Source organism: Pantherophis guttatus, chromosome 6 (assembly GCF_059756535.1).
Source record: "Pantherophis guttatus breed Tessera chromosome 6, ASM5975653v1, whole genome shotgun sequence".
Classification (NCBI taxonomy): Eukaryota; Metazoa; Chordata; class Lepidosauria; order Squamata; family Colubridae; genus Pantherophis; species Pantherophis guttatus.
In genome coordinates, this window is record NC_142068.1 from 67,439,296 (window position 1) to 67,452,467 (window position 13,172).

Below are 13,172 nucleotides of genomic sequence, written 5' to 3' on the forward strand. Positions count from 1 at the left end.
ATGTGACCAGCATGGCTATATGCCAAAAGTGCACGAACGCTGTTACCTTCCCACCAAAGGGGTACCTATTCATCTACTTGCATTTTCATGCTTTTGAACTGCTAGGTGGGCAGGAGCTGGGACAAATAACAGAAGCTCACCCCGTTGCACGGAGCTGGGGTCTCAAACCCAAGCTTTCAGCATTCCAGCTAACAAGCTCAGCGTTGGTAACCACTGAGCCATCATGCCCCACTGAGATTGTTATATGCACAAAAATCTAAAGACTCTGAAACAATGAAAGAATGGTGGACAAAGATGGCAGAACTATGGGAAATGGCAAAATTAACTTGTTTGATTAAAGAAAGATCAAAAACTACATTTATCAGTGCCTGGAAACCCCTTAAGGAGTTTTTGCTGAAAAAAAGAGAAAAATGAACTTGTGATTGATGGATTTGAAGATTAAAAAGGGTAGCTTTAGGAAAGAAGGAAATTGTGATGTAACTTTAGAGAGAGGACAAAAATATAAATATAACTGCTGTCAAGAAGATCAGAAGCTGCTTCTTTATAATCTTTTTTTCCCTTTTCTTTCTTTTTGCGCTGTTTACAATTTTACTTTATTATCTTTGTTTTCTTTTATGGTTTTTACTTCGTTAAAATTTCTTCAATAAAATTATTTTAAAAAAACATCTGGCAAAAAAAATATATTCACCTCACTTTTCATGTATTACCCTGTGACTCACTTCCATAAAACCCTTTACTGGATTCATGTCTCCTCTCCCTCCCTTCAGAGTTCTTCATTATCTTCAAAGCTTTGCCCTTTCTTATCTCTCTGAATTTCCATTCTGAACAAATGTCTTCCTAGGACACTCATAGATCTAGTTCCACCAAATCTTGTTTCGCCTTTTCTTTGATATAACCATTTCCCTTCCTGCTTAGAATGTTTTCATGTGACCTTCTCCCTTTAATATCTTTTAAAATACCCCTACCCATCTTCCTGAAATCTTTTCTCTAATCTGTACATTTAACTGTAACTACATCAAAATATGTGCAATTGAAATAATACATTATTCTTCCGCTGCTTATTCATATCTCCATTTTTCTACCCGCTCTACTTTTTCCCTTGTGCCTTTTTAAATTAGAAACCCAGTGGGACACAGGTTCTTGCCATATTTATACCTATAGTGTGGTTAAAAAAAAACAAACCCAGATTATATTTTTCACAGGATGTGGCAAGGTTTTTCATTTATCTGATTATAGGGAATAAAATTCCCCATCTAAAAGTGCTTTTTTTAAAAAAAGAAATTCAGTACAAATATATACTTCTTTGAGCCTTTTTGCTCTGAATAAGAATAAACTGAGTCAGGTTCTACCTAAATAGAATTATCCTTAAGGGGGGAGGGGAGAGGAAATGGTTTTGGCAAGAAATAATTTGAATGACAACAGTGTTGACGTTGTCACATCAAAATGACAAGTTCTTAAGGAAAAGGAACTTTCTCTGTCCCTTTGTTGTGATGGAGAAGAATATTGAAGCTTGACAACCTTATGTTAAACAAGCAGTACAGCTGTTTGCATGTGTAAAAATATAAAGATGGCCTCTCCATAGCTGAAAGACATCTACAGAGAAGTGAAATAGTCAAAGAAACATAGTTCTGAACTCCTATGAAACCCCAGAGATATGAGAAGGTTCTCCTAGAGCAGGGCTGTCAAACTCGCGGCCCGTAGATGCGTCACCTGCTGGCCACGCCCCTGCCCAGTTTAGTGAAAGGGAAAAAAGTCCTGATACGTTATGTGGCACCACTGTGATGATGCAAGTTTGACACCCTTGTCCTAGAGAATGGAACAGAGAGTGCATAAAAAGGTCTCCTTGTTTACTTTCCCCACATGCATTGTGCTGTTTAGTTTTTCTCTGTGTGGAGTTTGTGTCAGTTCTTTTATAATCCTTAAGCTCTGGATTCATTGAATTAGCACCTCCAGGATGTTAATTTGTCCTTTAACAGCAGCAATCAGACTTCCTATAGGTAGGGAGCTATTTTCAAGTCTAATTTCATATTGTATCAATACATTTTGTTTGGGTCTCCATTATCTTGCTTGAATCAAGATTCATCATCATCATCATCACCATCATCATCATCCTAAAACACCTGGAGCATCAGTTGAACACCATTGTCATTGACAAAATCACCAGCAATCAATTACAGAAGGCATCTTTACTTGGAACAGATTGCATCCTGCAATGATACCTTCAACATATCAACACAACAACATCTGCCTATCCCAGGTGGTTGGGGAGGACTTGGTTGATTAAAAAAAATGATAAAAAATGATTTAAAAATGCTAAAAAATGATTAAAAATGATTTAAAAAATATAAACACTTGGCTGACTATGTGGCAAACCATAATGATTTATTAAATTATCAAATACGCATGCCACCTGACTCCCAGTGATTCTGAGCAGGTTACAAATAGTTAAAAACATTTTGAAACAAGTGTCAACATAAGAAACACAACATAAAGCAAAGGTGGCAGAGAAAACAAACCTGGATGGGGACAAGGAAAAAAAAGAAGAAAAGGGGCATCAATTGTCCTCGATAAAGACCTGGGTGAAGAGTCACATCTTCAAGAGCCTTCTAAATACAAGTAAGGTGGGGACCGTTCAAATCTTAGGGGGGTGTAATCAGGTGTGAAAAATTGGAACCATACATTAAGTTGCAGTTCAGAAAATTTATTGCTCAAGTCTATACACATATATCTAATCAACTAACATTCAACACTAAATTAGCACTAGAATAAACAGAATTCAAGAGGGGTTGGACTTAGGCAGTTTGTGGGAATGTAATGGCTCTAGGTTGGTAACTCACTTAACTTCTCCCCTGGCTCTGTCTGTTTTTCTATGGTGGTGATGTGGCAAATCACATCCCAGAGGACCGGGTACACTTCTGGGGCCCTCCTAGACCACACAATTATCCATTCCTAAAGCTGGATAATGTACAGAGAAAGATCTTAGACCACACAATTATCCATTCCTAAAGCTGGATAATGTACAGAGAAAGATCAGTAGTGAATATACTGATACGTTTAAAATCGTCTCATCTGCCATAGTCCTGATAAACTCTCAGAACTCTTCAACAACTCTAGATAAACTTCTGGAAAGTTTACCAATTGTCTGTGCTTCCAGGAATTTCTCTTTCTTCCCATTTCCTTTGCCTATTGAACCTAATGAACATTACCAGATGTAGATTCACATTACTGAAAGTGAATTGAGTCTCCCTTTGATGCCTGCAATTTAATAGTATTCATGCTAAGTACTGGCTTGCTAGCACTACAATAATGCAGTTTTAGTGCTGAAGCAGCCTCATTTTCCATTTGTGTTTGCACAGGGTAGTCATATCACCACTGGAAGAGATGGTGGCTTTACCCTTCCTCCAACAGTTGATCACTCAGAGCGGTAGGTCAAAAACAGAACTGGCAAGACAGGAAATACTCTACAATATAGTTGGAGGAAACATTTACAACTTATTTTTTTAAGGAAGGATTTTTTTTTTTAAATGAAGTTGAGTGGGTGATGACATCTTTATGCTTACTTATTGGCCAAGACAAGGAAGTTCATATTGACAATTCTCTGAAATTTTGAAGACTCCACAGAAATACAACATAGAACATACTCATAGCTCTGGAAGGGATCACAGAAGTCTTCTACTCCAACCCCTTGCTCAAGGCAGGAGACCTTATACCATTTCCGTCAAACAATTGTCCAGTCTGTTTTTTTAAAGCCTCCAGTGTCACAAGCCTGGAAGAGAAGCTATTGCACTGATTAATTGTTCTCACTGTCATAAAATTTCTCCTTACTTCTAGGTTGGACCTCTCTTTAACAAGCTTCCATCCATTACTTTTTGACCTGCCCTCTGATGCTTTGGAGAATAAATCAAACCCTTTTCTCTATGACAGCCCCTCAAGTACTAGAAAACACTTAACATGTTCCCTTTAATCCTTCTCGTCAATAAGCTAGACATACCTAGTTCCCATAAACATTCATCATACAATTTAGCCTCTAGACCAGTGTTTCTCAACCTTGGAAGCTTGAAGATGGGTGACTTCAACTCCCAGAATTCCCCAGCCAGCGCTGAGGGATTCTTTATCATCATTGTTGCTCTTCTCTGCACACTTTCTAGGGTCTCAGCATCTTTTTTTTTGTATTGTGGTGATCGCAACTATACATAGAATTCCAAGTGTGGCCTCACTAGCGCAGTATAGAGTGGTACTACAACTTCTCGTGATCTTGATGCTATTAATGCAGCCCAGGGTTTGCATTGGGTTTTTTTGGGTAGCTGCAGCACATTGCTGGCTATAAAATAAAAATATGAAATAAACTAGCCCATTCCCTGTAACTCAAACTGAAAAAATCAGAACTGTTCAATGAAGCTTTGCTTCATTTCAAATGTGAGTTTAAGGAGACAATAGTGCTTCACGGTGTGGATGACACAGGATTAGAAAGAAAATACAGGACTTAGTTATGCCAACATTCCCAGTTCCAGAGACTATTCATGGCTGGACAACAGATTACAGAAAAAGTAGACTGTCATACAGAAGAATTCTTTGGTTTGGTTTCTGGTGGTTATTTTCAAGAAGTTTGTAATCCTCTCTAATTGCTTTTCAACTGGACTTTCCAACTGTTGCCTCTCTCTGCAGACTAAACTATATGCCCCAAACTCTTTCAGACATCTCAAAGGTACGCTGTTAACTTGAGTGACAAAATAAAAACCTCACATTATATTTGAGTTTTATTTTTTTTAATTCAAGATTGTTATGACGTAAAATACAATTTTGTAAAGTACAAAATTGAAAGATAATTTTGCTCTTTACTGTATTTGTTGATAGCAGCAAGACTCTTATATGTACAAAAATGGAAAGACACACTAATTGCCACAGTAGAAGAATGAATGGGAAAGGTGATGGAGTTGACAGAGAAGGCAAAATTGATTGTTTGAATTAAAGAAAAGAATCTCTCTAGCTCTGTTTGGTACTTGGAAACAGCTTCCGGACTTTGTGCTCAAAACTGAAAAACAATAAAACTTTGATTTTAGGTTTTGATGACTTGATTGACTTTGTGGTTAGAGAAATGGTTTGAAATAGTTCGAAATGTAAAAACAAAAAACTGAGTATTTTTATCCCACTGCACCGAAAAAAGTTAGATGTCACTACTGTCAGCACTCCAAACAACATTTGTTCCAGTGCTGACATAAGGAGGAGAAGACGGGGCAGCTGGCAAGAGGACGCTTAACTTTTCACCTACTTATTTTCCCTGAATATAATATCCCCTAGGAGATGAGATGGGAGGGGGGACATTCCTGGGAGCTGAAGTAGTAGATATGGGGAGAGTGATTTGGAAGATGGCCAATGAGATGCAGAGAATTGGGGAACGGAAAGGGAAGGTTTGGAGTCAGGAAGTCAGTGTTGGCTACGACATAATCGGGGACAGATTGTCATGCTTAATAAATGAAAAATTTCATCAAAGACTATTTGTTTGGAAATACAATTTATTTGAGACGACACCGAAACATGACAACTACATTTTTCTCCACTCCCTTCTTTTTTTAATGACTTTTGTTTCTATTTGCATTTTATCTCAAAGCAAACTTTAATTTAAAAAGTATAAAAACACACAAGAAATTAGGCATTATCTTTGATCTGCTCACTTTTTGGGGGGAGGGTGGGCACTACATTGAGTTGACCATGCCTGTCATGCCTCCATCGGAGTCTGAATCTGCAGGGGAAGATGAGCTGGAACAAGAGCCCACAGAGATTGAGAGGGAGGCTCTGTCGGCCTTGGAGGAAACTGGGGAAGGGCAGAGTCAATCTGAGCAAGGCTTTTCAGGATCAGAAAGACTTGCAGATAGGGAGGAGCAGGAGAGACAGAGCTCAGGTGAAGAGCAAGGACCACCCACTCCTGATCCTAGAGCATGGAGAGAAGAGAGAACAACACTGACTGTTTAGCTAGCCTGGTTTACTGGACTACTCACAGCCAGAAGTTGCTGAAGGTGCGTGTGAGAGCTTTACTCTAGCGCTTGTAGTAAACATGAGGATGTTTGGGGGCAAAGTTGGAGCAACAAAGGGGAGTTAGACCTATTGTCTGGCTGTGCTGCTTTTGTGTCATGCCCTGTGACAATACCCAAAGGCTGTTAACTGACATTCATCCAATATTTTTAAGCCTCCTTCTGAAATTCTTTTGGAAAATATTGCAGGGTAGGCTACCTGATGCCTCCTGATGTTTTGGATTTCTCTTTCCAGCGTGATCAAATAATGAGAGAATATGAGAACTGTAGCTTAAGTTGCCTATGCTACCATACTATGAAAGGAGATATTAATAAGCATTAGACATATTCCTAGGCCATATATCATGCTGAGATCTGCCAATTATATATCAGGACGGTCAGGCTTGAATTCATGAAAGTGAATTACTTAGGAAGTTCATCCAGGTGGCTTCAAAGCACCAGGTTAGTAGAAAATGCATTAAAGGCTGAAATATGCATAGGTATCTTTTGAACATGGAGGAAATATTTCATACTCCGTGAAACTAACCATCTGACATAGCAGATACTTGTAGAACAGTCCCTTTAAGATTATAAAATTAGAGACACAACATGGAGAAACATGTGTACCATCTTGTTTCTGAGGGTACTGCTAGCCATCTATCTACTCATTCATCAGATTAAGCGATAAGTTATTTTTTTTTGTCGTAACTGAAGACAATTAAAGTAGTAAGCTTTTAGTAGTTCCAATGACTGCAAACTATAACTTACATATTGGAAAAAATATATGGAGTCCTTCATGATTTAAATATTGAAGGGGCCACAAATTGATAGAAGATAGGCAGAATATTTAGTTAGAACTTTCCCGGATCAAGTTGCTGAAGTTCCAGAAGGAAACATAGGGTAATAATGAGAGACCTGAATTACACATATTGTAGGTACATATTGGAAAACCAGTTTGACGAAGAGCATAGTGTCCTCCAAAAATGTCTTATTGGGCTCCTTTATTGTTTCATATGTGTCCTTGGTGCTCTCTGAGCTTGGTTGTTTGCAAACTTTTCATTATCTAACTAGTAACATCATCTGTGATCATCAAGTCTTCTATTGGATTATGGAAGGTTGAAGTAGAGAAGATCTCTTAGATCTGGGGCCAAACATAGAGAAGGAGAAGGAGAAGATGAAGGAGAAGGAGAAGGAGAAGGAGAAGGAGAAGGAGAAGGAGAAGAAGGAGAAGGAGAAGGAGAAGGAGAAGAAGGAGAAGGAGAAGGAGAAGGAGAAGGAGAAGAAGAGGAGGAGGAGGAGCAATTGGAGAAAGTCCTTTGGGAGAAAGTGACCATTTCACCTTGAATTCCTAGGTAGGATCCAAGAACAGAAACCCTTAGGTCAAAAGAAATGCAAGACAATTGGAAACATTTCAAAAATAAGATACTTGCACTACCATTCCAATGATAAAGAATGGGGAGCTCATTAGGACATTGTTGTGGAGGTTTTGAAGCTTGTCACCCAAATCTAATGTCTTGAGTTAAGAGAAAATGACTGGCCCAAAGTCACCCAGCTGTGTTTCTCACAGTCTCCTGGTTTCTAGCCTGGTGCCTTGATTACTACTACTTCTCCAGTGCCCGTATTACAGAAATATTCATACTAGCCTTATCTCACCATTACCGCATAAATACCCAGGGTGCACAGGAGAATCCTATACCTCCCTGCTGCTTGCAGACACTAATCCTGCTACAATATATAATGTTACCAGGGTTCTGCACAGCAGTGCTTAAAATTCATCAGATGCTGACCTATGCCTCGAGTAAGCCTTACTGAGCATTTCATGTGTTAGTTAAGAGTATTTTGTAATGTTATAAATTTAGTTAGCTGTATGTTAACTTTTATGTTCCCCTGCATTTAGTTAATGTTTTTATTTATCTCTAAAGATTCCTTTTATATTTTTGCTATCTGTCTCTTTCCCTCCATCTGCTTTTCTAAATCAAAGCTTTTAGACTTTCTGATTTTGTGTAACTTTTTGTCATGATGTCTTTGAGCTTTTTAAAAATGGTTTGTGTCCCATTCTCCTTATGTCTGTCTACGACTATAATAAAGGTTTGGTCTGATTGACAAACTGGCTCTCAAGTTAAAAGAGATAAAAAGAAGAAATGAAATATAGATACATTAAGCAAGGAGGTTTATGAAATCGGAGTTACTGTCTTCGGAGTGATACAATTAGGAAGGCTAAACTCCAAAGAAACCTAGATTTGCAAGGGAAGCTAAAAGTGGCAAAAACATTTATTTCTATGTCAAAGAAAATGGATTACTGCTCAGAGAGATGCTAGGATAAGAATAAGTGACAAGGAGAGGCAGAGTTTTCCAGCTCCTGGTAGTTTTAGTCTTCTTTACAAAGGTAACTGTGTTTGAATGGATCTAAAGAGAACAATTGATAAAAAGAAGGAAATGGCAAACCAAAATAAGGAAAGAGATGATTATGGAGCCTTGAATAAGAGTCTTCACAGCACCTCCTTTCTTTCAAGATTCATATGTCCCCATATGGACAATCACTAGGGTTTTATTTGGTTGATTGGTTGAGTTGGGGATCCCTATTTTTGAGTCTAAGTGTTTGATCAAGTTGACTTTGATGGGTAGCAGAAGATGTATGTGGGACTGGGACAACAGCCACCTGCTGCTGTTTCTAGCAGGCCCTTTGAAGTTTTTAAAAGAATATTCTTAGCTTCTGTTGGCTTTGTCGTGTTCAGCAAAAAGCAAGAGCAGAAACAGAGCGTTGGTGTCTACTGTTTGGTTAGAACGTTTTTGTTCAAAGGGTTGCCATTGACTGGCTGGCCATCAAATTTGTTGGCTTGAAACTGCTTGTACTTTGGTGGAAAAACTGAGATTAAGTCACAGATCTAGGAATAGCATGGAACTAGCAGTCTTGCCTTCCCTGCTTTCAATGCCTGGCTGGAACTTACTGACTTGGGGCAGGGGTGTCCAATCTGTGGATTTCAACTCTGGCTGCCTGGGGACCATGCTGGCTGGGGAATTTGGGGAGTTGGAAGTCCAGAAGCCTTAAAGGTTGCAAAGATTGGACACTCCTGTTGTAAAATTGAGTTGGGCAGAAAGGTATGAAGAGGTTTTCTATGAGTCGAAGTGGAAGGTTTCATGGAAGGTGAGTGGGGAAAAATTGTTTTGTAATGATTGTGAAAGGAGTGGAAGGGTGGCAATGCAGCAAGGGGGGAGAGTGGGATTGTTTTAGACTGTGGGAGGATGATAATGACGGCATAAAAAGAAAACAAAGAGAGCTAAACATTGGGCAATTGCAAAGGGCAAACATGGTGGCTCAGTGGCTAAGATGCTGAGCTTGTCGATCGAAAGGTCAGCAGTTCAGCAGTTTGAATCCCTAGTGCTGCGTAACGGGGTGAGCTCCTGTTATTTGTCCTAGCTTCTGCCAACCTAGCAGTTCGAAAGCACGTAAAAAATGCAAGTAGAAAAATAGAGATCACCTTTGGTGGGAAGGTAACAGTGTTCAGTGCACCTTTGGTATTTAGTCATGCTGGCCATATGACCATGGAGATGTTTTTGGATAGCACTGACTCTTCAGCTTTGAAACGGAGATGAGCACCGCCCTCTAGAGTCGGGAACGACTAGCATATACATGCAAGGGGAACCTTTACCTTTACCTTTTAAAGGGCAAACAGACTAAAAACACAGATCATCGTGGTTTCTCTCTGGAACAATGGATGGAGATGGAAGGGTGATGGCCAAGACTGATAGGGCTCCTGTACATGTTGGAATCACAGGAAATGCCACCATGGCTGATGTGGATCAGATGCTACATGAAATAGGGGAGCTAAGCTCTTTCTGGAAGAAGATTGGGTGCTGTTTGGTGATATCTGATTGCCGCTTTTAAAGCAGCCAGGGCATTAGTGAGTGATTTGCTCCCTTGGTGAAAGAGAAAAACTACTCAGGGTCCTAAAAAATACTCAGGGTCCTAAAGTCATTTTTAGCCTATGGCTACATGAGAAAGAGATCTAATAATGAAGTCATTACTACTAGAATTAATCTAGGAGAACTGGTATATGGAATGTGAGATATACGAGTTGGCATTTTTGTTCCATTGGATGGTGAGATTGAGGGTGAATATGTCATGTTGATGGTAGACCAAGTAGAGTAGCTTGCCAGATGTTAATCTTTACAATTTATGGAGCTTTTGGTAGGTGTTTGGTGGCAGTAACTGTCATGTAACCTTTGGGGAAAGGTTCTAGCCTTACTGACTGTAAATGACTAGTACATTTACACAACTGTTCCCACTTCAAAAATGGTTCAGAAGAGGTGCTATGGTAAAACAGTGCTGCTGGTTTAAGAGTTGCACAGCCTTCCTTAAAACAGCATAAGCTTTTTCCTTAGAACAAGGGTGTCCAACCTTGGCAACCTTAAGACCTGTGAACTTTAATTCCCATAATTTTCCATCCAGCCAATTCTGGGATTTGAAGCCCACAGGTCTTAAAGTTGCCAAGGTTGGACACCCTTGCCTTAGAAAAAGGCCTGTCAAACTGGTGACCTGCGGGCTGGATGTATCACACATAGTCCATGCCCATCCTGGCTCCACAGAGGCAAAAAACATTGCAACACATCACGAGACGTGATTGATTTGACACCTGTGCCTTAGAACAGGAGTGTCGCGGCATCACGTTGTCACGTGATGTGTGTGACTTTTTCCCCCTTTGCTAAACCAGGGGTGGGTGTGGCCACCACGTGATGCATCTGGCCCGTGGGCCGTGAGTTTGACACCCCTGCCTTAGAATGATTCATCTCTATTTGCTGAATAGTGAAGACATGTTCCCCTTGTAGGATACCCAAAGCACTTCTTCCAAATTATGTTTGGAGTAAGCACTGATCTAACATTTACTTGTTCATGTATAAAACTTTGTGGGGAGGGAAGAGGGGGCAACACAATAAACCTCTGTTTTTGTCAAGGTATGGTTTACCTTGAACAGATTGATTAGAACAGAGCTTCAGTAATCAAGGACATAAGCTTGGAGTATCAGCAGGGGTCGCTTAATAAGGTTAGAGATCAGCTGTAGGGAATTACTTGAATTTCTCTTTAGCCAATCTTCTGAAGCACACGGTGGATTAAGAAACAGCTCTCACAATGCTTTATTAAGCTTCATGATAGTTTCTTGTGGAGGCTGCCACTCTTTTTGGTATCACTTCAGATTTATATATTTATATAACTCTTGCTGAGAACTGCTGTGTGTCTTCGGCATGACAGGTCTCAGTGTGTCCCAGCACTAAAGGTTCTTGTGCTTCCCAAGGCTCAATATAAAGATGCACAAAGTTATTTTTTGCTGTGCCCACAATTGTGTTTTTGGTTGCATAATCAAGTGCTAAAGCCTCAAGTTCACACATTCAGCTGTGTACCGCCAACTGTTGAGTAATCAAGTAATGAGCCCTACAGGAATGAATGTGGAAGTATGAATCACCCACTAAGTCATTTTAATGAAGGTTTCCTAGCCTAATAGTTCACTGCAATATTAAACTGCAACATTAGGAGATGCTTCTTCAGCCAAATCTACCTCCTCCTCATCATTTTGTCAAGCATTACAAGCCACACTATGGCCTTCCTATCAACCCAGAAGGTACCCTTTAGCTGAATAAAGCGTGACAGTTTGATAAATCTCACACGCTATTTAATCTGCTTTTCTATTAGCCTTCTTACTGGGAATCTCTGTCTCCTCCCTGTTTTGGACTATTTACAAAAAAAACTAAATTGGGATTTTCCTTCCTGAAAGATTTAATAACAGCGAAGCAATAAAAAAGCAAAGGCAGGAGGTTCTGACAGGCTTGACTTGATTGCTATCCTAGGAGAAGGGTTGCTTCACAAGGATTTTGAAACAGAATAGAATAGTCTGCTTTCAGAAAACAAACAGGGAATAAAGGCATTCTGGAAGTTTGATTTCACTGTTGGGAAATGTCTGTGGAGATTCTCAATCATCCAGGTCACAGTTGTCTCAAAGGTGCTTTTTTCTTCAAAGGCAACCAGATTGTTTTTTTTTTTTCTTTGAGGAAGAAGAAAACATTTCCCTTCTCATCCAAGAAGCTTCATCAATTCTGATGGTAGGGGCGTGGAAGGAGAGGTACTGACAGTTGAGACTGGATGGTGAGGGGATGGAAGGATAGGTTCTGTGTGTAGAAATGGAAAGATTGTATTTATTTGCAGTCATCTGGTTGTTAGCCCTCTCTCTGAGAGCTGTTGAGGCCACTTGGGGTTTATCTGTGCCCTCGGGGTCACTTGAATCAGTGTACAATTGGTTGTGAAATCTTATTGGAACTGCTGCAAGAGCTGCATTGTAAACTGGAGATAGGCAGTGTCTTACTCCCCCCCCTCTATTGAGGGAGGGGTATTCACTTCTAACATAGATGGATTCTTTTACCCCTCTTTCAAACCAATAGTTCTCTCTATTCAAAATGTGGACTTGGCTGTCTTCCAAAGAGTGACCCTTGTCTTTCAAATGCAGATGGACCACTGAATCTTGTCCTGATGGGTTTGAACTCCTATGTTATGCCATGCACTTGTGAAGCGGTTGTTTTGTTTCACCAATGTACAGGTTTGCACACGTTTCACTGCATTGTATTGCATATATCACATTGTTTAGTTTGTGTCTGGGTGTTTTATCCTTGGGGTGGACAAGGTTCTGCCTTAGTATATCCTTGGGTTTAAAGTGTACATGTATGTTGTGTTGGTTTAAAATCCTGCTGAGCTTTTCAGGTATTCCTTCCACCTATAGAATGACAATAGTGCTATGTTTGTTGTGTGACCCTGAGATCCTGAGGGCACAAATAGTGGTGAAATGTAAAATGTGTTACTACTGGTTCTGTGGGCGTGGCTTGGGTAATATGACTGAGTGGGCGTGGCCAACTTTTTTTTTTTTTTACTTTTAAAATCATTTTTTCTACAACCTCTTCGGCTTTTAAAGCCTCTGACGATCCCAGCTGACTTGCCTGATCGGCAGAGGCTTTTTTTCCTTTTAAAAACATTTTTTCTATAATCTCTTCAGCTGAAGAGGTTGTAGAAAAAATGCTTTTAAAAGCCTCTGATGATCCCAACTGAGCCGTGCGATCATCAGAGGCTTTTTTCCTCCTACTTTTAAAAGCATTTTTTCGGCCAAAGAGGTTGTAGAAAAAATG